Here is a 25,742-nt window from a genome sequence, read left to right on the forward strand (position 1 = left end):
CCTTAACCACACCAGCTTGAGCAGATCTGTTAGCGTGACTGCATGGTAGAAACAGTAGAAACAATAAGGACCCAAATCTATTTTTTTCCTATATAAATATAGCTCAGATGCAATTTGTACAGAGAAGGTTTCAAAGAAACCTCAGACAGCCAAGCCAGCGATATCCCATGGTAACTTGGCATATATTTCTACCAAACTTCTTTTGCAAATTACGTGCCTTAACGAAATCAGACCTGGACATCACAACTAAATACTCAACATAAGGTATCCTTTTTGTAATTTTACTGATGGAAAATCCCTTCTTACTTAAAGAATTACCTGTAAACTTCATTTGCTTTTTATTAATACAAGCAATATAATGCACTTAATAAATTACAGTACCACCGTTTGGTATCTGCCCAAACACCCTTTGAAAGCAGATTACCAGCACTTTCTTTCCTGTCTATTTATTTTAGATAATGTAAAATGTTCTTTCATATTTAAATGCATCATAGAAGTAAAGCTTTATCACTGCTGTGCAACTAACTGTTATTTGTGTTTTATTTTTTAAAAGAGGATGCAAAATCCTAATGCAGCGGTTTTACGTGGTTTTAGACACTACTGGAAAGCTTATTTACTAAACACACTGGAGAAACTTGCACTGATCAGTGCGTGAACTCTGTTAAATCTTTGACTGACCAGGCAAAATAGATGTATCTTTTTCATCATTAACAGTCCAAAACTGTTTTAGTAATAGTAATGACTACTCATATGACTAAAATTATTTGCATGCATAAAAGTTTATAGAACTTACAGTGTATTTTAATAAAGTATGTCACACTTCTAGTCAAGATTAATTAATTATGAAGCATGTTACTTTTCCATTTAATAATCCCTGAAGTTTTTCAGAAACTTTAGAATGTATTTGCCTAGACATTTACTGTTAATAATATTTATCTCACAGTCCATATAAAATAAGCATAAAATGTACATGTTTTATTGCTACATACATATATATGTGTGAGCCAAAAAGTTATCTATTTCGTGTTACTATGTATCTCCCAATCCTGCAGTGAAAGTGCGTATCTACAGCTCTCAACATATAGCTACCCCTGAGACAGACCACTGATTCTGTACGTTTTAGTGTCTATTGCTCAAGGTGACTATCCACTTTCAAACACATCCAGAATTTCTCCAAGTTGGACTTCATGATAGGAGGAATTTGCATGTATCAGGGCCAGATAAGCAGCGTATTTTTCCTCTGTGATAAGATAGGGTCCAGATCTAGAAGTATGATAAAATACATATATAATAAATAGTTAAAGATACGTTTCAAATGTATTATTAAAAAAATAATAAAAGAAACAAACAGCAACTCCAGCAGACACCACTAGAGTTCTCCTTCTCCCAAATATCCCTAGCACCATCCTAAACCCTGTTTACCCCAGAAACCTGAACTGTGGACAGACAGAAGAGGAGAGAGAGAGAGAAAATTCAGACACAATAAAACTCTGAGAGGAAAAATATGTGGAAGGAGGAGGCGGCAGCAGCCTGGGGAAGGGATTGAAAAGTTTCCCCTGGCTTAACTTCTCCCCCCCCTGCAGCAGCAGAAGCAGCGGCAGCAGCACAAGGTGAGAGAGACTTTTAAGTCTGGGGAGGAGGGGTGTGTGTGCGGGAGGGGGGGTGAATTTACAGCCCTGTGGATATTTCTGTGTCTGGCTGCCTGGCTTTGGGGTGCGAGAGGCGCCGTGTCTCATGCTGGGCGGATTTTTTTTTTTTAATATGATGGAGGATTATAAACATGGCGCCTTAAAAAAACTACAAAATCATGTACACACTGTTCCAAGGAGATGAGGGAGAGGGGACAGGGGAAGGGCTGGGCACCGGGGGAGGGGGCAATCCTGCCCCCCGCGGGGTGCCATATGGGGAGGGGGGAGCAATTATACTTGATCATAAAATGTGTGGGGCTGCGGGGGGGGGGGGGGGGAAGATAGAAGGCGGGATTTTTTCTTATTATTTCATTTTTCGGAGTGGAAAGGATTATCTGGCCGCCCGCTTGGAAATCGAGGAGGAGAAGGGGACGGCGGCGGAGCGCGTGTGATTATTAACGGCGATTATTTTTGTCCCCACACCTTCCCCGGTCGGATTTCGGCTGGGAGACGGCGGCGGCCGGTCCCCCTCGCCCCCCGTGCCGAGTTGCATACAGCCGGGGGTCGGGGCGGGAGGAGATGGGGTGGGGAGAAGAGCACACAAGAGAATCGCTGCCTCCACCGCTCTGCGCGGGCCTGCAGGGAGCGGGGAGCCGGGGACTCGCGTGAGAGGCGAGGCCGAGCGGGGTGTGGCGCAGCCCGGCCTCAGCCCCGCCGCTCCCCGGCCTCGCTCTTTCCCCACACGCGGGGCGACCGCTTTGCTCCCCACTTCCCGCTCCCCTTCTCTCGCACACACCCCCGCCTCCACTTCATTTCCTCGCCGGGGTGGGGGGACCTGTACTTGGGAGGACGGGTCTTGGCCCGAGTAATGGCAGCTGCTCGACAGCGCCGAGTCTCTACAGGAGAGAGACGGCGGGAGTGGGGCCATGGCTCCCTTCCCCGCGGGGGGGAGGAGGAGGAGACGGGGGAAAAGGTGAACTTAGAGCCCCAGCCCTCCTCCCACCCCCGCGGGGGGGACGGCCTTGCCGCCCGGGCTGCCCAGAGGGCAGGCGGTGGACGGGGCCCCTGCCTTCCCGGAGCGCCCTGCTGGCGAAGCGCCTCGTCCCCCGGCATGGCCCTGGGGGCTTCCTGGCCTTCCCCATCTGCTCCGGGGTAGGGCCCGGGCGAGGGGCGAATGGGCCCGATATCGCCGCTCTCCTCCTGCAGCGCTGCCCGCGGCGGGCGAGGGGCGTGCGGGCAGGGCTGCTGCCGCGGGCCGGGCCCTCCCGCGCCCTCCGCAAACAGCTCGCCCGCTCCCCGCGGCCTTCCCGGAGCCCCGCCGCATCGGCGGGCGGATTGCGGGAGAATGTGAACTACTGAGGGGCTTGGTTTTGGTGTTTTGGGGGGGCTTTGTGTGTGTACGTGTCCCCCAAACCATATCTCCCAGTAACTCCCTTTGGTTCACTTTGTGAGGCGTTTTCCTTCTTCCCTGCCGCAGGGGTTGTCCAGAGGCCTGTCTGCCTCTTCTTTCTCTTGCGGGGAAACGATGCAAGTCTAAGTGTGGGGTTCCCGATGGTAAAGGTGATGGGGAGCTTTGGTGTGCTTTCCTGACCTTCTGTGTGGTTCAGAGAACAGCCGCCCCCTGTAAAATACTGATGTTAAGGACTTGGAAAACTTTGTGTGTCTTTTGGGGCTTAGCCTGAAAACAGCAGACTTTGGGAATTTGTTTTTGTGCTCTGTGAATGTGGCAAACAGAAGGGTAGAGCTGGAGTGGCCTAAGAAGAGGAAAAGGTTTGGTTTATAATTGTGTAAGTTGGCATTTTAACCCCTCGGAATCATTTGCCACAGTCTCCGTTTTGTAGGAGTTAACTATGTTGTAGTTTTGACACCTTCACTGCAGTGGAAAGGACTAGAGGTGGAAAACACTTTCGTGTCTTAGTGATGCTTGTTTTATTGTACTTTTGTTTCTGTTCTTTGTAGGAAATTGTTTAATTCTTCAAGGGCGATCACCGAGACAGGTGTTGGGAGGGGGGAAGAGTGGGAGTGGAAATGCCACATTGTGGTTTGGGTTGCAGTCCCTTGGGTTTTTCTAGTCCCTCAGCCTTCAGTGCAAAGGACCTGGCATATCGCCACTTTTTTAAATTTCGTTATCAGCCATTCTGAGTGCACTACAGAGTCTTCAGGGAAGTAGACCATTTGCTGACTGCTGTTTTTGTATAAAAGTGAAAGTGTCTGCAAAATAATTCCCAGTGTGGATTTATGTTTAATGCCAGTTTTTCCGTGCCTAAACAAACTCTGCTTTCGCCAGATATTTGTATGGGGAAGTGAATGGTTCATGGATGAGGTAGTACAGCAGAGAGCACTTTATCTTTCTGATAGTGAGTTTGGTTTTAATGAGTGGGAAAAAAAGTTACTGTACTGATGACTCTGTTGATTTTGCTACGAATGGTGGTCTCTGCCATCAAGAAAAGGCATCTGCAACTGATATTTCATATAGAGTTGGGCACCAAAGGACTAAGTGAGAAAAATTACTCTTGCATTCCATCTCAGGAGCTGGATAGTGTGGTGGAATACCTAGTGATGAATTCAGCTATATAAAGGGATTTGTGAGTGTGTGAATGTTGGGTGGGAGTCTTGAGACTTTGGTGGTGTGCCAGAAGATGTTCTTCTTCCAGTTTTTGAGTTTTATGGCAGAAATTTAACAGAGAAGTGACCTCCATATCAGTTAAACTGGTGTATTTATTTTTAAAATCTAAGCAATCACAGCTATTACTTTTAAATATAAACAATTGATTTTGTTCATCACAAACTAAAATTCTTAGTAGTTTGTCTTAGCCTTTATGTGTTGTGAGCCAGAGCAATACTTTTTAACTTTTCAGGGACAAAAATGAAAACTATGGAAGTGATGACAACTTTGTTACGGTGATCTCTGTGAGTGTGGGGTCGTATGCTGTAATCTGTGTGGTGTGTCCATGGTATCTATAGGTGGTGGGTGGTCTGTATGCAGCTAGTGCTCAGGTTCCCCGGAGGTCCTGCTTGCTTTTGCGGTAGAGAGTAGAAGAGACAGTTTAGGAGACTCTTGAGGCTTCTACAGGTGAAGAGCCTGAATAATCTTTTCAGCATAACATCGTCTCAAGAGCAAATGGGATAGGAAAAGGTTGAGAAGCGTGCTCAGTGTTTCCACCTTGCAAGTGAATATAACCTACTGGGTGCTCCTGGAGAAGAAATCAATGTGGATAGACAATGAATTTGTCCTTAAACTCACCTTGGAGCAGCTTAGGCCCCATCTAGACTGTTGTGCATTTCTACCAGTGAAGCACAGCTTGGGGACCACTGGGTGCTGCTAGCTGTGGTCTCTCTGAATTAGGGTTAAATACTTCAAAAACAAATAGATAAAAGCAACATTTGAAGATATTTTATTAATTTTAGGCATTTAAACCTCCCCATAGATGTCTATAGTGTCTGCTTTGTTAGAAAATTGTCTCAAGTCACACAGTTGGTGAATCGGGACATTTCGGAATTAGGAGACTTGTTTTGAAATTGAGTATTCAGCTTCAGTCAACTAAAGTTTGCAAATTTTGGACATGCCTGTAGCTGGTTTTTGTATTTACGTCCTTCCACGGTATTTCAGAGCATTTAGCTCTGGAAGTGCGTAAAGACTTCAGGCACTGAATCTTGACCAGGAAAAATGTTCTGAAAGAGGGACAGGGTGATGATGAAGATGTGTTCAGTAAAGTTCTGATTTTCTTCTTAAATGACTTTTTAGCTAGCTCCAAAACACCATGTGTCAGTCAAATAAGTCTTTTATCTGTCATGTAGGTTGTTAAAAATGCCAAGTCAAACTAAAAATTAATCTGTGCAAAGTATGTGTGGCTCGCACCAGTGATGAACCTGGTTCATAAAATGCTGAGTTGTTTTAAATTACTGGCCAGATGCATACAAGAGTTTACTTTCCTCAATGAGGTAAAGTAGAGGGGTTTTATTTTTTTTTGTGATAATCGGGTCAGAATTGTTGGACCAATTATTTTTCCCATGTCGAGCCAGTAAATATATATGTTTCTTTCAGATCCTGACCACTGGTTTTACTACTGGGGTGGTTTTCCTCCCATGTAATAAGACTTTCTTTAGCCATCCTTCTTGCACTGCTTGTTTAGGAGCTAATGTCTGATCATGTTCCTTATCAGCAGGGGTTTTTTTGTTTGTTTTTGTTGATTTTTTTTTTAGTCTCAGGATGTGATGAACACTCCCATAGTACTTGGAGCGTGGTGCCCTTGGTAGCCGGGCAGTGCAACGTATGTCATCTTTTATATAGCTCATACATTTTAGTCTGTCAGTGTTACTTGTGCTAAATGTTGTGAACAAAGATTGTTCTTGTCAGGTTCTGGATGATTTTTGATCAGTTGAATGTAAATTTAGCTCATAATTGGGTTATTGTTCTAAGGTTTAATCTGCCAGTCAGGAGAATATAGCCTGCAAAATAGGTAGTTTATAAGATGAGGTAATGATTCAATTTTACAGGAATTTCTTAATAAGTTTAACTCTTACATTCCTAAAAGCAAGTTTTTGGTAATTTTCAGTGCAGTGTAAAGGTGCAAACTCAGGACTGGTGGAAGAGTACCTTGCCGTCTATACAAAATGTAAAACAAGCAGGGGAAGCTTTGTTTTTTTAAATAAAGCTCAAATTTGTCTTTAAATGGTGGAAAAATAATATTTATCAAAAAATCCCCTTCGTTCGGGGGTGTAGTGGGGGTAAGTGGAAGCAGACTGATGGGTGCCAGAGTGGCTGTGTGCAGAGTGATAGCCACGAGCCCTCCAGCCTGGGGGTGAGCACTTGTGGCACCCCCAGCCCTGAGCTCTGAGGCCTCTGCAGCTTCTCCCTTTACACTAGGGCTGGCTCCAGAGCAGTTCTCCCTCCCCCATTTTCATTGTTAGTCTTTAAACATCGTTTTATCATCTACTTAAACCAATCGAGTTAATTCAGCAAGTCTGAACTCTGTTGTATTATTTATTTATAACTAAGCTGTGAATATTGAATTGTATGAATAACATTTGTTTAAGGGTAAAACTAGGCAAATAACTACATAATGGGTTTTTTTAGTGTTATTTTTGTTTCAAAGGAGTAAATAAGTTACTTGTTCTAGCTATACTGTTCCATGGAGTGTTTGAAAACGTACACACACAGTTGTCTTGAAATGCTTCTTCACATAAGATGGCTGCAATCAATTTATTTTAATACACAAGTTATTAAAGGGTAAACTAACTTGAATCATATGCTTTGCTAAGTGCTGATTTTTTCCTTATGTTTTATTGAGATTTCTTTCATTTTTTTAGTGTGTCTCTTCTGTTTTTATTTACTCGCTGAGATAAACAGGGACTTTGTGGGCAGGTGACAGCAAGCACAGTGGTGATACGCTGTGACATGTCCATGAACCCAAGTTAAAGCTCACAGTGTCTAATTTTAGGCCAGCCAGCTTTGGTGATACCCTGTCAGAGCTTGATCCTATAGCTGTACCATGTAGCTAAATCCAAAGTGTATTTATTGAGAGTTTTGTGTACAAAAGCACTGGTTTTGATTTTCTTCCAGTCTCTCATTTTCTACTTCACTAAAGTGCAGAGGTTTCTGCTGTGAATCTATAGAGACGTGTAATTTGAGTTTGAAGTATGTTGTTGGTTAAAATGACAGAACAATAATATTGGTAATTTCAAAATTACAAACATATTAAACAATATAAGTAAAATATTTTTACTGCTCTACCAGCAGTCAGAATATCTTTGCATTTACTTTTACACTATCTTCAATGTTCAATTCCAAGATTAAATAATTGCAGAATAAACCATTGTGAATTAAAGTTTATGGCTCTTCATACAACTCAAAATTGTAGTATGATATAAAACTAGTTCTTAACAAATAAATTTAGCACCAGAGACACTGAAATGTGAAGTGCTAAAATGCACTTATTGGTTAAAAAATGAAATCGAGCATACCTGCGAAAATACCAGTAACATCCCATTCACCCTTTCTGTGGAAATAGCATTTTTGCTTGCAAAGTACTGGTCTCACTGCGTTAATTCATTTTTGTCTGTAATAGTATACTATTGAGTTGAGATCTAGTAATTTTAAAAAAGAAGAGTTAAACATATTGCTATTTGCCTCTCTCCTATGCTTCGTTTCCTTTTCCTTTGTTAGTATGTTAAAAATAAGCACGAAACCAACTGGCCTTGTATTCAAAGATATGATTTTAATGTAGCTAATTTAACTGTTGTTTCAGTTACAGACCGTAGGACTCTGCTAGTAGGTGCAGCAGTCAGAAGCAGCATTTTGATCTCGTGGGCTTAAAACACGACGTTATTGTCTGGTCTTTTGTAGAGATGGCTGGATGGGAGTCGCACGCAGTGACTCACGGGATGTGGTACTTAGTTCACTAATTTCAGCAGAGCGATTCTTATCTTCCACCGTTAGGTCTTATTGGAACCTTTTGGAAAAGCGATGAAGTGAAACAGAGTAGGATTGAGAGAATGATTAGCAGAATCCCCAAGTAGCTAGAAATAATATACAGTGAAAAATAAATTAAAAGTATGTAAGGTATATTTACTGCTCAACAAATCTTTGACAAGATCTGAGAGACAAGAGAGCTTTATCTTTCTTAGCACGCTATCATCTTTTTCTGTTAAGCCTCACACAATGTTTGTGCACTCGGGGCGGTTCTCACACTACAGGTAACTGCTCACAATTGCAGTTGCTTCTCGACTCAGAGACCAAGTAACAGCCAGGTCTGCGTTGTTTGTGCCTTTTTACTATTTTCTAGGTGTCACTGCCAGTAACAGAAAACAAAGAGCAACACGACTGGTGAAGGGACTTGAACATAAGACCTATGGGGAGAGGCTGAGGGAGCTGGTGTTGTTTAGGCTGGAGAAGAGGAGGCTTAGAGGTGACCTCATCACTCTCTATAACTACCTGAAGGGCAGTTCTAGCCAGGTGGGGATTGGTCTCTTCTCCCAGGCAGTCAGCAATAGGACAAGGGGGCATGGGCTTAAACTCTACCGGGGAAATTTAGGCTGGATATTAGAAAGAAATTCTTTACAGAGAGAGTGGTCAGGCATTGGAATGGCTGCCCAGGGAGGTGCTGGACTCGCCGTCCCTGGAGGTTTTTAAACTGAGATTTGACATGGCACTTAGTGCCGTGATCTAGTAAACGGACTGGAGTTGGACCAAGGGTTGGACTCGATGATCTCTGAGGTCTTTTCCAACCCAGTCGATTCTGTGATTCTGTGACTTCTGAAGATGAGGTAGTCTGTGCCTTGCCGTGTGACACGCACAAATTGAAGTGGAAGTTTTACCTCAGAATGGTGGGGTTTTTTTTTCTCCAGTTTGCCCTTTGGCCAGATTTTAGTTTTGTGATCAGTATCTCCTGAGCCATCACTGGCTTCAGGGACAAGCTTCACCCCAATGTTTATGCATAATCCCTTCTCCACAACCAATTACTTAAGTTTCAGATTCAAAATTGTTCAAAATCAAAACAAAAGAATTGCTGTGTCATAAAAGTGTAATCACAGGCCACTGATTGTTCACTGATGAAAATTCATGACATTCACTGCAGAAAATTCCTTGTTACCAATAGATTAATATTAATATAGTGCCGGAGACCTTGATCATGTAAGCACTCCTTTCCCACAGGCATAAACATGTGTAGGCCTTAGAGCATACTGATGAATCAAGTTGATTTTCATATAATATTTTTAAAAATTAAAACTTTACCTACAACTCCAATATTCAAGGAAGAACACAGATGCAGTTTATTTTGCCTGTGTAATTTCATATAGTGTTATATTTTGGATTCTTCTGCTGGAGTGTGCAATGTTATATAGGCATTTTTTTATACTTTTTGAATATCAACAATACAACTACTGTTATTTCAAAGACACTTTTGCACATGCTGCATTTTACATTGATGGTTGTTCCCATTGAAGTTCAGGCACTTTTCCTGCATTTACATTAGTCTTTGAAGGAATTTATGGTATCTATGAAGAGAACAGAGGAAACATGGCTGATGTTTTTCTATTAGTGACTATTAACATCTTCTGTATTTCTCAAAGTCTGTATGAAATACAAGGTTTCTTAACGGAAATGCTGATAGTATTATGAGAAGAAAGGTTTCTTTTTATATTAGGAAAGGTAGGAAATAAATATGGGAGGAAACTGAGCATTTTAACATAGTTTCAGAATTATGGAAATCATGTATGCGAAAGCAAGTTTAATAATCAACTGATTTTATATTTTTTTCTATCACAGAGCATAAATTAGAAACCTCTTAATTGTGAAAATTACCTTGACTCATCCTGTTCATTAAAGTTTACCTGCAAAATCCAGACAATCCTTGCTGCTCCGTGCAACAAGGAGTTTAGGAGTAACTTTCCCCTCACCTTGTGCTTCTGTTCTTTGTTTTGCAGTTCAGAAGTCTCAGAAAACTTTTTCATTTCTATGTTAATTAAAAGCAAAGAATTGTTCCCAGTTGTTTTCACAGGAACCAGGCTGGCACCATTTTCAGCTTCATATAACTGTAGTTGAGACTTTAGGATGTTCCTTAGAACTGGCTGCATGAACCTTTTCTCAGGAAACTGAATATTTCAGTGTCATGTGCAAGCTGACATTTGCAGATACGGCACACAATAACTTGGCATTGACATGAACATTTTCTCAATAAAAGAAGAGAATTTTATATTATTTTCACCAATCAAAACAGCTTTCTGAAAACTTTTCTTGATCTTGGTAAAATGTGGGAAAGGCTGAGAAGGGATATACGCTTTGCCATTGGTAACTCGTAGTGTCTGACCTCAGTCTGACTAGAACGCAATGCTAGGTTGTTTAAAAGTTACCATAAGTATTAAAATCTTGCTTGCTTGTTAAGAAAAAGATGGTTTTATTTCACTAACATACTCTTTGAAGGAGAGTGGTGATGCATACCTAGAAGCATTTCAGACTGACAGTGTTGGAGAGCAAGAAACAGATGCTCTCAATCTGTAATTGCATCTTTCAGTTTTTTAGCTTTGTTGTCTTCTTACACTGACCTGAAGTGAATAGACTTACAGGAAATATTTGTTGTAAGAGTTTCTTCCTTTTCCTGTATACTTTCCACTCTGCTGGCTCCCAGAAGGCTCCTTTATAAAACCTAATTGGAAGCATACTCCTAACTTCTCTCTGGTTCCAGTCGTGAGAGCTCCTCTTCTTATTCAGCTTGGACCTTTTAGGAAATATGGATTATCAGTCAAGTACCTCCAGGTGCCAGTTTTATTGGGTTTTCTAATCTGTGCTGATGTTCTTTTTCTAAACAGTTTTTAAAAGTTTTATAAAAACAACCCACTTACAAATCATCCAAGTATAAGGCTAACCTGTAGCACTAACTTCTGAAGACGCGTAGCTTTCAATAGAACGGAATGATTTTTGTTCCTTATAGTGGCACAGGAAACATTGATAAATCTCAGCTGAAGGTAATCGGTGGGGCAGCGGCTCTGGGTCCGGGGGCACCGAGGAGCCTGGAAGCAGAACAGTGTTGGATAAGCAGTTACAGGGTTTCCTGGGCCAGTGCGAAGGAAGGGGATCCAAATTGGCTCTTCTTACGTGAGAACGGCCTTTCTTGGTCAAACTAGCATGTCATGTAATCCAGAGTACTGTCTCCAGCCATTGCCAATCTCAAATGTCTCCCAGGAAGACGCCAAAAATCACCCAGTTTTCTGGTACAGAAAGCTGTAGAATACTTTTTTCCCCATAGTAGTTCCCAGATGATAGTAATTTAGACCTTGGTTCCTGCTTTTACACCTGAAAATTATATTTATTCCAAACCTGAATTTTGGAACGTTGTAAATTCTCTTTAATAACTGCATAATGTTAAAAATTGTTGTTTGGTTGGGTCAGGCTTGGTGTTTTTGTCCTCTCCAAATGCCTTGCAGCCTCCCACCTCAGTGCTTTTTCTCTCCTGGTAGTTACTTGAGAGCTCCTGCCTCAGTTGCAGAAAAGAGCCACGTGTACCTGCCTGTCCACACCCGATTTGATGGAGATAAGAGAACTTGAGGGGTGAGTTAGTGAAAGGCCAGAGCTGTTGTCTCTTGGGCGCAAATAAGATCTGGGAAGCACATATGAAAGGGAGAGTTTGGGATGAAATGCGTGTTAAGGAAAAGTTGGGGTACACACATCACAGTATATGTGAGAGAGGACCAGTGTCTTTGCTGCCATGATTTGGTGCAGCACTGATGACTTTAAAGGGACAATATTAGTTTACACCTGCAGAAAATCTTCTCATATCTGGGAATGAGAATGTATAAAGACGTGTTTATGGATGAGTGACAGAGCGAGCGTGCGAGAGCGCATGCACACATTTTCAGGCCTGATTGATTATACAAAAAAAAAAAACCCAAAGCCCAACCCTGGAGTTGAAAGAACATTATTTTAAATTAACATTCATTATCTTCACGCGTGAGATAACAGTTCACTTTGGACCAAATCTGAGCTCCATTATGTTTCTTGAGCAGAGAATGCTTTTTCCTTGAATGAGGTTATTCAGTGTGAGAATGGCAAAATGTAGTCTGATCCTTGACAATAAAAATACATGGTTTAGTCACCATATATTAGAATCACACTGTATTATTTCTGTCAGGAAAACATGGATTTTTTATTTTTTTTTTTTTAATAAATGGTTACATTTTCTTGGAAATGTAAAAAGAGAAACCTTTTTTTTGATCTCTAATCTTACGCTTGTAGAAGCTTGCAGCCATTTTAATTCATGCTGCATTCATTGATCCGGCACTTAGATTATTTAATCACACTGCAGCTAGGTTGTCTGCCTATCGGACACTGTTAAAGAGTTCAATAATATACTTTGCATTATTGGCTTCTAAATGTCACTTTAAAAAAAAAAAAATAAAGAAGAAAGCAAACAAGCTATAAACATCCCAGTTAACTTATAAACAGTATAAAGGAAAACACAATGTGAATTCATGGTGTTATCATTCAACTCGTTTTTCTGTGCATAATACAAATAGAAAAAAAAATACACATCAGAGCAAACAAGGGGAAAAAAATCTGATTTTGATCTTCTTTGGCAGTTCTTTTGCTTTTAAATGCAGAGTTTTGCAACATTAAGTCATCTAATTAGGCAGCAGCGTGCTATTAAATCTTTTCATAACAGACGTAGTTTGTGAGCATGAAAATGAAAGCCACATTTTAAAATTATAACCCCAAACAACTTTCTGAAATTAAAAAACACTCTTTAAAATGACTTGTCCTTTAATTTTAAGTATAATAATGAAAAAAAAAGAGAGAAGGGGGAGAGAAGTCTGTGTTTTAGGTATTAAGCATCAATAGGAAACTAATTTCCTAGACACTAAGTGCTGCAACAGTAGAAGCCCAGTGATCTAAAGGTATAAAAAGGGAAATAAATGTGGCAACAGCTGATGTTGTGGCAGTGAAAAGCGGAGGAAAAGATTGTCGTGATGCTCTTAAGTGTCCTGTATTTTCTTAGAGGGAGATACTCTCTGACATCAGCCTCTTCTTGGTATGCAATAGGCAAGTATCTTGTATAAAAAGAGACGGTGAATTCTTTGGCAGTGATGCGCTTGGCAATAGCGTTTTTTAAAGGGTCACCCGTGAGTTTCTCAGTTAATTTCCCTCAGTGCTGAAAAGGAAATACCTCTTCTGAGGGATTGTTTTAGTCTGCCTTAATGCAGGTGGAGGAAGAAAGTAATGTTTCATATGAAGATGGGAACTGTATTTCCCTCCTGTTAAATGAAAGCCAGGAATCCAGAGGTGCTAATTGTGTCTGTCTCCGTCTGGATCCCTTAGCTATTGCCTTGTGCTTTCCTGATGGACACTGAAAGCTTTGTCAAATGAGTGGTTATGATCATGTTAAGCATCTCTTGGTGTTACTATACCTTCAGCAGAGAGACTTGAGACAGAGGAAGGGCTCAGTTCATCTTTGCAGTGTTTTTTTAATAAGCAAATTGTTCAGTGGTTTCACTCTCAGACTATTCTAACAGCTCCTCTGCTTTCTTAGATTAGTCTATGACAATTTTGCTACAACTTCTTGTTACACTTTCATCCGGGCTTGGAAGAGCACTGAACAGGCTGCAAACTCAGACTAATGTGCTGCATCCACACTGGGTGTTTATTTAGCAATAAACAGCATCTTTGGTCATGGAAGGCAACTCTAGTGAGTTTAAGAAAAAAAAGAGTGCTGATGCCCAACTGCACGGCAAAGGAAAATGAGAATGGAGTGATAATAAAAAGTCAGGGTTTTTCAGGAGCTGAAGAACCCTCTTAAAAAAGGTTTGGGGTGTTTAAATGACAGTTTAGGAGTTGTCAAGGGAAAGGGTGTTGTGCTGTGGGCAAGGAGGGTGAAACCCTCCTGCGTGGAGAGTGAAAAAGTGTCCCTGGAGTTCAGTTCGGTGTGTGTGGTGGCCAGAAGGTTGTCAAACAAATAGATGAAGTTCAGTATCAAAATGGGTATCAAACCTATTCATATCTACGTTGGTAAACTCAAGAAACAAAAGAGCTCTTGACAGTTTGAGATTACGGCCTTGTTTTTGAGCATTTATTCCAAGGTCTACTAAATTAATGAAATTAACTGAACTGCCAGACTTGGTGGAGAGCTGCTGGTTAGCCCTTGTCACAGGAACTCCACATCTCTGGCTCAATGTGCTGCTTTACAGTTGCTTTGTCTTGAATTTAAATGACGACCTTCACTTGCTGCATCTCAGGCTACAGCTGCAACGGGAGGCAGCCCTGAAAAGGTGTTTGCTAATGAGGCTCTAGCACCCTTGGCAGGTGTGTTCGATAATTAAAAAGTCACCGATGAACTGTGAGCTTCGTATGTATATTATTTTATATATATATGTATGTATATTTTTGTGGTAGAACAGGAACAAGAGTTGGACTCGATGATCCTTGTGGGTCCCTTCCAACTCAGGACATTCTATGATTCTATGAGTTTGCACTGCATTTGGTAATTTCATTTAAAATATATATTTATGTAGTTAGGATTTTGACTCATCCAAGCCATTTCTATGGTGCGTTGGCACATTCCACAAGAGTAAGGGTGCTTGCTCTCTTGTCCTGGCCAAGTTCTAGTTTGGGAAATTACATTCTGACTACCTACATTTCTGTAAAGTTTCAACTTGATTTTGGTACTGTTGTTTATTTACGTAGTAATGCATATGTACTTGGCAGTTTACAAAGTAATAGCACAGGATAAAAAAGTGACGAAAATCCCTGCTCCAAATTAAATTTAGCATTTGTGTGTGAATAGTGTGGCGTGGTGCAGTACAGAAAAATTACCAATTGGCACTTCAGTAACAGCAGTCATAGAAGAGGCGGGTTTTCAGTGTTTATGAAATAGAGGAGAAAGTGCAATCCATGAAGTGCAAGTGTACAAGGAGACAGCAAAGGGGTGATGGAGACAAAGGAGAGAGAGGAGAAAACTAACTGCTTCCAGGAGGGATGAGAAAAGAAAACAAGAGATGACATGTAGTTCAAGAATGCTTTGTAGAAGCCACTCCTGCAAAAACTGGTACACTGTGGGTTACGTTGCTGAGTAGCGTGCGCCGTTCACCATGTGGTATATTGTGCAGCAGGAATGGGTAGAATTCACGGGTAGGAGAAAGAATACCTGTTTGTGTTGTAGTTCAAACTATATGTATTTTTTTTTTACAAGGTTATTTGGCATGGATTTTACCTGTGTGTCAACAAGGGAGGGAGAGTTGATTTATGTGGTGGTGTGTATAGATGTCATTAGGGCTTAGGCAATCACGGATCTGCATGTGGCAATCATCCTTTTCATCTCTGGAGGGATTTAACTGTGATTCTGGGATCCTGTGATCTGCTGGCGCAGAAATGTTCCCCTTCTGTGTACAAAGGCACATTTTATCATTTACCAGTCAGTCTCTCAGGATCCTGCTTACATTACAGTAGGAAGAACTTGCTATTTGTTGCTATAGACTAAAAGGTAGGTGAAAAAAAGAACCCAAGCCACATCCTGTTGTGAAGAGTTGTTCTGTAGAAATACGAACTTTAAAGCTGCAAGCTTACTCTTAAAACTGATTGATATTAATAATCAATATTAACCTGGAATGGATTTCCAGAAGAGTTCAAAATAATCCAATATTAAACTATATTGCATAACCATAGCCATTTAATATTTACAAGAACTGTCCCAGTATTGTTCCAAAAATACTTAGGCCTGCTTAGAGATGCTTCTTGCACAGCCCAATTGACACAGATATTGGAAATACATGGAAAAAAAGCTTTAAACAGTTTTCATTTTGAAAATGCTTTCAAGAAAAATGTTTTGAACAGTACTTGTGTGTGAAATCATACTAATCTTAAATAGATTGTCCACAAAAAGAGGGCTTAGGAGTAGTTTTTGTTTTATTTTTCTATAAATGGAAAAACTGGTTTTGAAAACATCTTGGAATTTGCATATTAACATTGACGTTTCTTACTGTTGGTAGTTGTTTTTAGGTCTTATTTTTAACAAAACCAGGACACTTCATTTGCTAATAAAAGTAGTACATAATGTACTATGTACTTACGCAAAAGAGAGATTTAGGACAATGCATGTGCTTTTGAAAGTTGTGGATCTTCCTATTTTTATGTTGGTCTGTTGAACATTTTTTTGGGGATATGTGTCTTGGCATTGTTTTTGGAAAGATTTTCAACAAAAATATTTTTTGCTTTAGTTCACAGATCCAGTGTTACCAAAAGCTCTTATCTAACAGAACTAAACAGGTCACTTTTTCTGACCTCCTCTAGCTCCTGTGTAACCCAGAATGAATAATTTCACCTATTTCTCCTGGATGAAGCCCGCTGGAATTCCATCAGGAGCCCTTGTGATAGCAGCCAGCCTGTCATGTGCAAGTGGAAGGGTTGAAAACCAGACTTATGGAGCTGTGGGGCAGACAGCGAGCTTACCCATTTAGTGGTGTCTGTCTAGTTGGCTCTTTTTTTGTCATCTGTGGTCTTTTTTTTATGGAAAGAAGCTGGAGCACTTCAGCGAGGAAAGCCATCCAGAACCCGTATGCGGTGCATTCTGGGAATCAGATCCATGTAGCTTTTTACCCTTTTTTCCCCCCTTATGTATAATTTATTAAAGCTGTTATGGAATATCTGCTTAAGGCTAAAGAGTTTGAACTCTCACTTAGCCTCATTAAGGTCCTGGGCTTGGTGTTTACTACTTCTGCTTTCATCAAGGTCACTTCCTCAGAGGCTTTTGCGAAAGAGAACATATGTTCTTATGAATGACCTTCTTCATTTTCTGTCTCAAATCATGGTAGAATTATACTTTCTAATCAGCAGGTTTTATTTAATCTCCAAATTTTATTTCTGGTGTTCTGCGTCTAAAGCAGAATTTGGGGTTTATACTTTTATGCTGGGGGTTGTCTGCTTTTATATTCACACATTCAAATGCTTCAGGCTATTCATTTGTGTTTTCTGAAAGGTTTAGCAGTTCAGCCATTTCCCTACAAACTGTCAAAGTCAATTGGAGCCCTTGTCAAAATTTGCTTTCAGACTGCTAAGATGAATCTCCTGCTGTTACTACAGAGCACTTGTCCATAGCACACAACATTGTTAAGAAACAGTTGAGATATTGAAGATAACGCTGTCTGGAGCTCCATCCCTACCTTCACCATGTGCTGTATCATTATTCAAACCTATGTATTGGTAAAGAAGTGCCAGAATGGTTTGTACAAATGACTCCGGGATCTTAGTGTCCAGGTGTAGTTGTTTAAGTCGCTATACTTGTGCGCTATCACTCAAAAAGAGAAAAAGAAGTCATTTACCAGTAGGCAATTTTTAAAAAATATGTGTAGTTCAGATTTATGTTTTCTTTTTGATTACCCCGCTCTCCCTCAGAATTTTTGGAAGTTCCCTGAGTTTTATTTCTGTGGTTGGAAGGAGACTGAATGTGGCACAGTCAGCCTTTACCTTATGTACTTATTTGTTGCAAAGATATATGACTAGTCTTAAGTGAAAGGACATAAATGTAGCTCATTAGTTTGAATATACATGAAGAATTCATGTCTCAAAGAATTCTGGTTGCTGGTAAGAGACGTCTCTCTTTATTTTAACCATAAATTTAAACTTTGAACAATGAATGTGCTTAGACTAGTGATGTGCTTATTAGGTTAAAAAAAGAACAAGCTTTTAATAGGAAAAAATTACAGGGCAGACAGCACGGGATTTCATTAGCATTTATAGATTGCTAAACTGCAATTTAGAAGTCACATTTGTGTCTAAAAAAGTTTTCCACAACAGTTGTACAAGTAACATTAAACAATGTCTTTTTAGTTTGTTTACTTGGGGTCAGATTTTTAATGACTGAAATGATTAAAGTTGCAGGAATTGTCTGCGAAGGCTGCACTACTTAGCTGCCATTGCTTTTAGTGGGACTTTGAATAAATGTTAGTTCTGAAAATCCTACCATGTGTAGACCTCATGTGTCTTCGGACATCTTTGAAAATCTGGCCCTTAGGACGGGTAACAGCATTCCCCGTGGTGTTTCAGTGGATTTGCCGCACCAGTTCTCCATTTTACTCCGCTCATGATGGTCCAGCAATTATAAACAGCATTTTGTAGTAACTTCTGAACCTAGAGTTTGTACCTGTCAAGAGGGATAGACTGACGGCAAAGACTTGGCCGCGGCTTTCCACATAGTATTGTAGTTCTTTGCTCTAATAACATAAATAGTTCTTAGGATAATTCTTTTCATCCATAGCCATTTAGGTGCTGCACAAAGGGGATTAGTGTAATTAGTTTTGCATTTGGAAATGGTGATACAGAGATATGCAGTGACTTGCCTGAAGTTACCCAGCACAGGAGGAGTCTGTACCCAGTTAGGAGACCCGGTGCTCAGTCGACTCTTTTCAGCAAATGTAGTTCCAGAGTCCATGCAAAATACTCAGACGAGAATCTTCTAAATGTAGTGATTTGGTGCTTAAGCAGTGTGAGTCATGTTCTGGGATGCTGGCAGTGGTTTTTTGTGATATTTCCGTTTCACATTCAGCTTCGGGGGCTCAGCGGGGGCTTTTGGTCTGGTTGCCATATGAAGTTCATCAGGGGTGACAAGCGAAAGCAGCTTAACGTGCTCATGTTATTTTTGTCTATAGCAGAAATTTGTGATGGAGACTGTTTCTGTTTTGCATAAAGTCACCAAAATAATGCATGGAGTGGTAAGCTAACTGGAGATGCCCAGGACTATTCACAGTAGAATAGCCTGGATAGTGTTAGTTGTTGGATGTAATTATTTTGATTTCACCGGGGGCAGAGGCTAAAAACCTCTTGTCAGACTTCTGAAATTGCACACCCTGGTAACTGTGACGCTGAAGTCGGGTATGTCCACTGGGCCTTCCAAACGCAGCTTTTTGTGTAAAATTGAAGAATAAATCCTACAAAGTGTTGTGAGCATAAATATGTTCAAGGTTACAAGATGCTCAGCCAACAGGGCTTGTGGAAAAAACATCCAGCTGCTCCTCACCATGGAGTACTTGTCCCTCTCCCCTCCTTGCTTTCTCAAAATGGACTGTAGAGGAGAACACTGGGGGCATGTCTACTATAGGCACTACGGGAGCTCTCGGCCCAGCTTGTTTAGTTTCTCCATCGCTTAGAATGGATTACAATAAACTTTTCAGGCAGGAAGATAGATGTGATCTGTCTCCCTTAAATGAATTCCTGTAACTTGCTCAGCTGAGGTTTGTTCCTGAGCCCAAAGGCTAGTTACCATTCCTCCAAGGATTCAATTGGCCAACACTTAGCTTGAGAGCCGCAGGCTTAGGACACATTTCTGCTTAGGATTTCTTCTCTTGGACACAACAAAAAGCTCCCCAGGGAGGAGCCAGGATACTTCATGTTGTTTTCAAAGTAACAGATTCTCAAGATTCCTCATAGCATATTCAGTTCTTCTAGTCAGAGCTTGATTTAGAGACAGAACTGGTATTTGTGGGCCTTACAGGTGTGTTAGATGGGAAGGCGACTGGTTCAATCTTGAATGTCTGTTTGCTGAGTCAGTAAAAATATCTGATCTTTATTACTCTTATTTACAGTCTGCTTGTATTAATAAGCTAGGATTTAGATTTGTTGTGAATTAGATGTTGGCATTTCTCTAGCATTCTGAGAGGCTGAAACTGTGCTGTTACCTTGTGTTACCTTCTCCATCTTTACATCATGAGTATTTGAGTAGCTTCATGTCATACTCAAGGCATCCAGTAAATGTCTTTGGTCAGTCCCTGTGGTTCTCATGATCTCTATAACTGTGTATAGAAAGAGGTGACTATGAAATAGAGTAAAAAGCCACTTAAGCCACAGACCAATATTGGCGTGAGGACAACTGTATACAGCCAGTCTGAGTAGATGCAGATTGGAAGCCAGGCTGTAGTTTATAATTAGCATTTCAGATGGAAGAACCTGTCATGATGTCTATATTAGACACATGTTGTGTCATGGCTGCTTTTCAGTTTTTACTGTATAGGGCAAATATGGCCAAGCTTACCCTATGGATTACACGCTAAAATTCCTATGTGAGTAAGAGCCAAACCCCCTGTACCATATGCTTTGGAGGGCTGAGGGCTCCTAAAATACCGGTTGGGACTTGTCTCCGTGTTCAGCACTAGGGTGATGTTTGCTTCAGCAGCCCTTGTTGACTTGTTGCTTCCAAATCCGATAATTCCAGTTTATTTAGCCACCACTGCCTTGGCATGGCCCTGCTGCTGGGTACATGACTGGCAGCCTCTCAGGAACCCTGTCTGAAATATTTGGAGGCAGGAGTGGGTGAGGAGCTGCGCACTGGCCACCACCGGCTTTGGCAGCTCTGGATGGGCAGCTCAGAACGACAGCTCAGGTTTCTGAAATGGTTTACTAGTCATGCTGTCTCACTTCTGTGCTTGTAACAGATTTTCGATATAGTTCTGTGTGGCAGGATTTCCTCCCTGTAAAGTACCAGTGTCAGCACTTTGCTGTAGTACTGGGCATTTGGAGAATAAATTAGAAGGGAACAGTTCTTAAGGCAAACACATTTTATTCTGGGGCAGGTCTGCTTCTAAGAGCAGAAGCAGATGAAGATAATATGCCAATAATTCTAGCACTAGAAGAATAGAAAATTAGAAGGAAGAAATAGTGCATGTTCCCAGGCAGTCAGCAATAGGACAAGGGGGCATGGGCTTCAACTCTGCCAGGGGAAATTTAGGCTGGATATTAGAAAGAAATTCTTTACAGAGAGAGTGGTCAGGCATTGGAATGGCTGCCCAGGGAGGTGCTGGACTCGCCGTCCCTGGAGGTTTTTAAACTGAGATTAGACACGGCACTTAGTGCCATGATCTAGTAAACGGACTGGAGTTGGACCAAGGGTTGGACTCGATCTCTGAGGTCTTTTCCAACCCAGTCGATTCTGTGATTCTGTGATTCTGTGATTTTGGTGGGAGCAACAGATGGAGAGAAAGTGATTTTGATAAAAACGAAAGCAAGTGCAAAAGTAAAAGGCAAGCAGATTCGATACAGTAAATTGTTTAATGGCTCTATAAAAATGGCTGGAACTTCAAGTTGATGGTACCTCTGTAGTAGCAGGAAATTAAACTGTGCTTAAGCCATAGAAATCATAAAAAAGCGCTTGCTGCTATGGTTTTCGGATTAGTTTTAAAGAAGACACTACATTAAGGGTAGTGAACATTGTACTTAGTAACTAGATGAATGTTATTTTGAAATTGAGAAACTGCTAATAACTTGGGCAAGAATGTCACAAGAAGTAGCATCATCTTCCTCAAGAGAAATATCTTCCTTAAAATTTTCACCAGAAGACAACAAATCCTGCTAGTGATTCCTTTACCAGTACTCTGCTACTGTTTATTTGTTTAGGGTACTGGTGTCTGCTCTGGAAAGACTGAAATAAATTTCAATTTACATTTGCTCATAGGCCATTCTTTACTTTTTGCCATGACATAAGAAGTTCTGTTGTTGTCAGCGAGCTGGGGCATTCACTGTGATAAAGTCTGGAACTGCCCCCTTAGGTTTTTAGAGAACTGAATGTTGTTCTTTCAGAAATTGTCAGGTTTCAAACCTCAGCACGGAGGGTGCTTGTGCTGTAGGATGTGAGCCCTGCACTTGGAAACATCTTCTTGTATTTTGTTCTTGAGTGGAATTAAACAGGAATGGCTTCTTCAGTGTCACTCATTGAATCCGAATGCTCTTAGAAGCTATATGGTGGGGGGTTTTTTCCATTTTATAAAAATTAAGACAATGTATGAACTGCTAAGAATATAGATATATCTTTTTTAACTGAGGTTAAGAAACTTTCCTGGTGTCACAACAAATCTGTAGCACTGGCAGAAATTGAACTTGGTCATACCTGCAGGACAAACCTTCTTAAACAAGTTTATTTGCTGTACTGCTGAAGCTGCCTGTCAGCAACGGGCTGTGCCTTGTCATTTCTGCTTAAAACAGATCGGAGTGGCACAGGAGACTTAGGACCAAAATAGTCAGCACAATCTTCCTGCAGCTCAGCTTTTCTACTTCTCTGACTTGTAGCGGATTCTTCCAGAGTGCTTATCAGGTCAGGCAGTATTTTGAATTCTTTCTCAAAAAACTCTTGCGCAGATTTTACACAACTCTTCCTTTTCTAAAGAAAAACAATTAAAAGAAATATATCTTTTTAAGCTTGTAAATTATTAAAAACGGTGTGATTTTTAAAAAAAAAATAATGAATGGAGACAATGTAATAATTTTTCATACTTCTTCATCAAATTTGCATGAAACAGCAACTCCCAGTAAAAAGTATTGCCATTTTAAATAATCAGTTGCGCTTTCCAGTATGTACTTCTGCAGCTTGCTTTCTTCTAGCTGTTAGCCGTGGCCAATTAAAAACACAAGTCAGTTTAATTTTTATTCCTCATAATTACCATTTTCACGTTCACTATATGCACTAAACTTTCATAGCAGTTTTGGGGTGATTTTGAACACATTTGTAATTTATTTGTCAATGCTGCTTTTTGGGCTTTTTGAGAAGCCGGCCAAGGAGCTTAATTTGCTGCTTTCTTGGGATGAAGGACTTCTCTTACCTTTTCCTATCCTTCTACCCCCTGTATATCAAAAGCTGCTAAACAGGGAAATAGAATAAAGTCAGGACCTCTGAGAAAATCAGAGCACAGATGAAATGTCCCGTGTTGCTTTGCCATGATAGCGGGAAACAAGATATAACGAGGAACAGGGAGGATGTCAGGGAGGTGACCTGTAAATCCAGGAAAATGTACAGCAAATTGACTGGACACTGAAGAGGCTCTTGGTGTGGGAAATGACTGAAAGAACTGAAGTCACCAGAGAAGTACTAAGATATGGCCGAGAAGAACAGCAGTGAGCAGGTCGTCAATGTTAAGAGGCCTTATAGAACTAAGGGTACAAAATTTGTATCAACGTGATGGATTGCCTGAAGGAAGTTTAGTGCCACTGGTGTTTACCTCGTTGGCTTTTGAAAATAAAGATCTACCTAATTGAGTAGAAGAGAAAGATGACTTTTTTTTAATTACAAGAGAAAAAATGATGAAGTCCACTACTTCTGGACAAGATCCAGGAAAGGCAAATTTTCATAGTGATAATATATGTGCTGTGTAGCATTCTGAATGTCTTTACCATATTTGTAATTAGAGTAGATCTGCAGCTTGTAACATCCCCAAATTGTTAGGAAGGCATTTCGTAGTACGAGTTACATTTTAGCTGTTACTGTCTGCTACAGTCCCTTTCAGAATTACTAACAACATCCTTGTATCTTCCATCTAGTTACCCTGTACCAAACTGATTTATTTCCTTCAAGAGAAAAAATCAAGTGTCTCAGGTTTTTTGTGTGTTTATCATATAAATGATAAGTCCAATGCAAAATACATATAATTCTTCATGCCATTATATTATTTTTTTGTTTCACTGTCTGCTACCTCCTTTGCTATAAAAGTGCAATCTCTTTGTAATACACTTTGGATTTATTTATTTTTTTCAGATTGAGCGATTCAAAGATACCATGTGAGGGAAAAGCAATTTATGTGATATGGCTACATTCTTAAGATGTAAGAATGATAAATTAGAAACACTGCTTTAGGAGTTTGCAGTCATTTTGCTTTTGATATGAAGAACTGTATTGCTTAAACCTGTTTCGTTCTTCACATACCATAGAAATCTAATAGTATGGTTCTGTACAGATTCTTGACTGAATTATGACTAGATTTGTTCCTTAGGCTGCTTTACTGGGATATATTAATGTATAGATATCAAAAATAATGTATTTCCTTGGCAGTGCTCTACATTTGTGTTTGATTTATATTTATAAAGCAAAAATCTTATAATAAATAAAATAACCAAACTACTAGCATAGCTTTCTTTTCAATCTTTTTTTCTTATCTGCATAAAAATTACTGCGAGCTCACAGGCTGATACCTGTGGTAAGCGGATGCTTCACATTTTGTATGTCTCTGCCATCTTATCTGCCTGTTTATCCAGCCATGTAGTCCAGTGTGTCTTCCAGAACATTCTTATTCATAGCAGCTTTATTGGCTGTTGTCAGGATTGAGACCTGGGGGCTGTGGGCAGTGATGAAAGGTGAAACTTCAAACACGTATCTTTAAGATATCCAGCTACTTGATTTGCTGCTCTGCTGGAAAGAATGTTTGTCCATCCTGGTTATTTTGAAACTAATTCCTTGATTTTTAGGAGAGAGGATGTGACTGGAGCTGAGAATTAATCTGAAATTCTGTGTTTCTTGAAATGGAGTTCTAACTAATGCCAGAACTTTTGATTTATGTATTTTCCCCATATGGAGTCTTTTAAAATAATTTCTATAATCCCTGGGATAAAGCTCTGGTAGGGGATTATATCTGATTCATGATGGTGGAGTAAGGGAAGAACAGGAGGAGAGACAGAGCTTAGAGATTTGTCTTTGCTATTTACAGGTCTTGGGCAAGCCCTTTAACCTTTGAAAGCCTCAACTCCTCCTGCTTTAGATTGTGGGCAGGGTTTCGAAGCTCTTCAGAAGATCTAACAAAAAAATCCAGCTTCCTTTGGGTGCTGGGAACTACACTAGAGAATACAAGTGACTCAGTCATCCAGTCGTAGTATATTTTTCTTGAAAGGCTGTCTACGAGCTTTGGAAATTAAATAGTTTTTAGAGAATGTTTAGTAACTTAGACTAGCTCTGTATCCTATGGCAAGTCCAGTACTGAGTGTATTGGCCAAATACATCCAGCTGTGGTTTGAACTGTGGAATTTTGTAGTGGAATCAGCTTGTGGACGTGAGCTGACTGATACAGTGGTGGGGGGATAATGTTTGCTCTTGGAATTAGCCTGAGTCATTCCATAGAATATTGCTTCCACCAGTCTCCATCTGTGTGCAGCTCCCATTACCATCCCCATCATCATGCTGCATTTTGAGGACAGTCATGCCATGATATCTCCAAGGGAAGCATTTTCCTCTCCCCTCTCATGCGGACCTGCTGGAGGAGCACCCACCATAGAATCATAGAACAGTTCAGGTTGGAAGGGGGCTTCAAAGCTCCTCTACTCCAGCCTCCGTGCAATGAGCAGGGACATCTTCGACAATCTGATGTCCTGTCCTTGTGAGGCCTTCTCTTCGCCTTGTGAAGTTTCATGCTCTTGTCTTCATGCTCTTTGAAGTTTTCATGTTTGTCTTCATGCTCTTGTGTGGTGGTGGTAAGCAGCTCGTGACCATCTCCTGCCCGCTCAGACTGGTTTGGACATGCCAGCTTCTGCCCTGGTGTCATTCAAAACCACTGTATGCCTTTTCCACCGCTTTCTTATGGTGCCATCATAAGAATTATCACCTTTTGTATATAAAATGTTTTGAATGAATGCTATTTACATTTTTACCTTTAACAATGTATTTGAGGTATGGAAGAGTTGATAAGCTCGTTAACTAATCCAGAGCTTTGTGTTAGTAATTAAAAAATGAGTGGTGCCAGTTTTTGTCAAAGCTGAAGGTCAACGTATTAAAAAAATGTAGTACTAATTTCCCCTCTCCTGCTTCTTTTGTGAAAATTGAAATCTGTATGGTTTTTACAAATATCAGTTTTTTATAAGAATTTTGCTTTCTTTGCTCAGCAAAAATA

The 25,742-nt window shown here is 40.5% G+C and overlaps 1 protein-coding gene across 11 annotated transcripts in view; it reads left to right on the plus strand.

Moving 5' to 3' along the window:
* Positions 1 to 1,371: 1,371 nt before the first annotated feature.
* Positions 1,372 to 25,742, plus strand: part of ZMYND11 (zinc finger MYND-type containing 11) — a 108,657-nt gene continuing 84,286 nt past the window's right edge. For 2 of the 11 annotated variants that reach the window (XM_021290071.2, XM_005498562.3), the window contains exon 1: positions 1,406 to 1,610. The gene's annotated coding sequence lies outside the window, so the exon portion shown is untranslated. Of the gene's footprint in view, positions 1,611 to 1,966; positions 2,077 to 2,664; positions 2,781 to 25,742 lie in introns of those variants that run through there. The other 9 variants (XM_005498561.3, XM_005498559.3, XM_065050493.1 and 6 more) reach the window with 9 other exon arrangements.

This window comes from Columba livia, chromosome 2 (genome assembly GCF_036013475.1).
Source record: "Columba livia isolate bColLiv1 breed racing homer chromosome 2, bColLiv1.pat.W.v2, whole genome shotgun sequence".
Lineage (NCBI taxonomy): Eukaryota > Metazoa > Chordata > Aves > Columbiformes > Columbidae > Columba > Columba livia.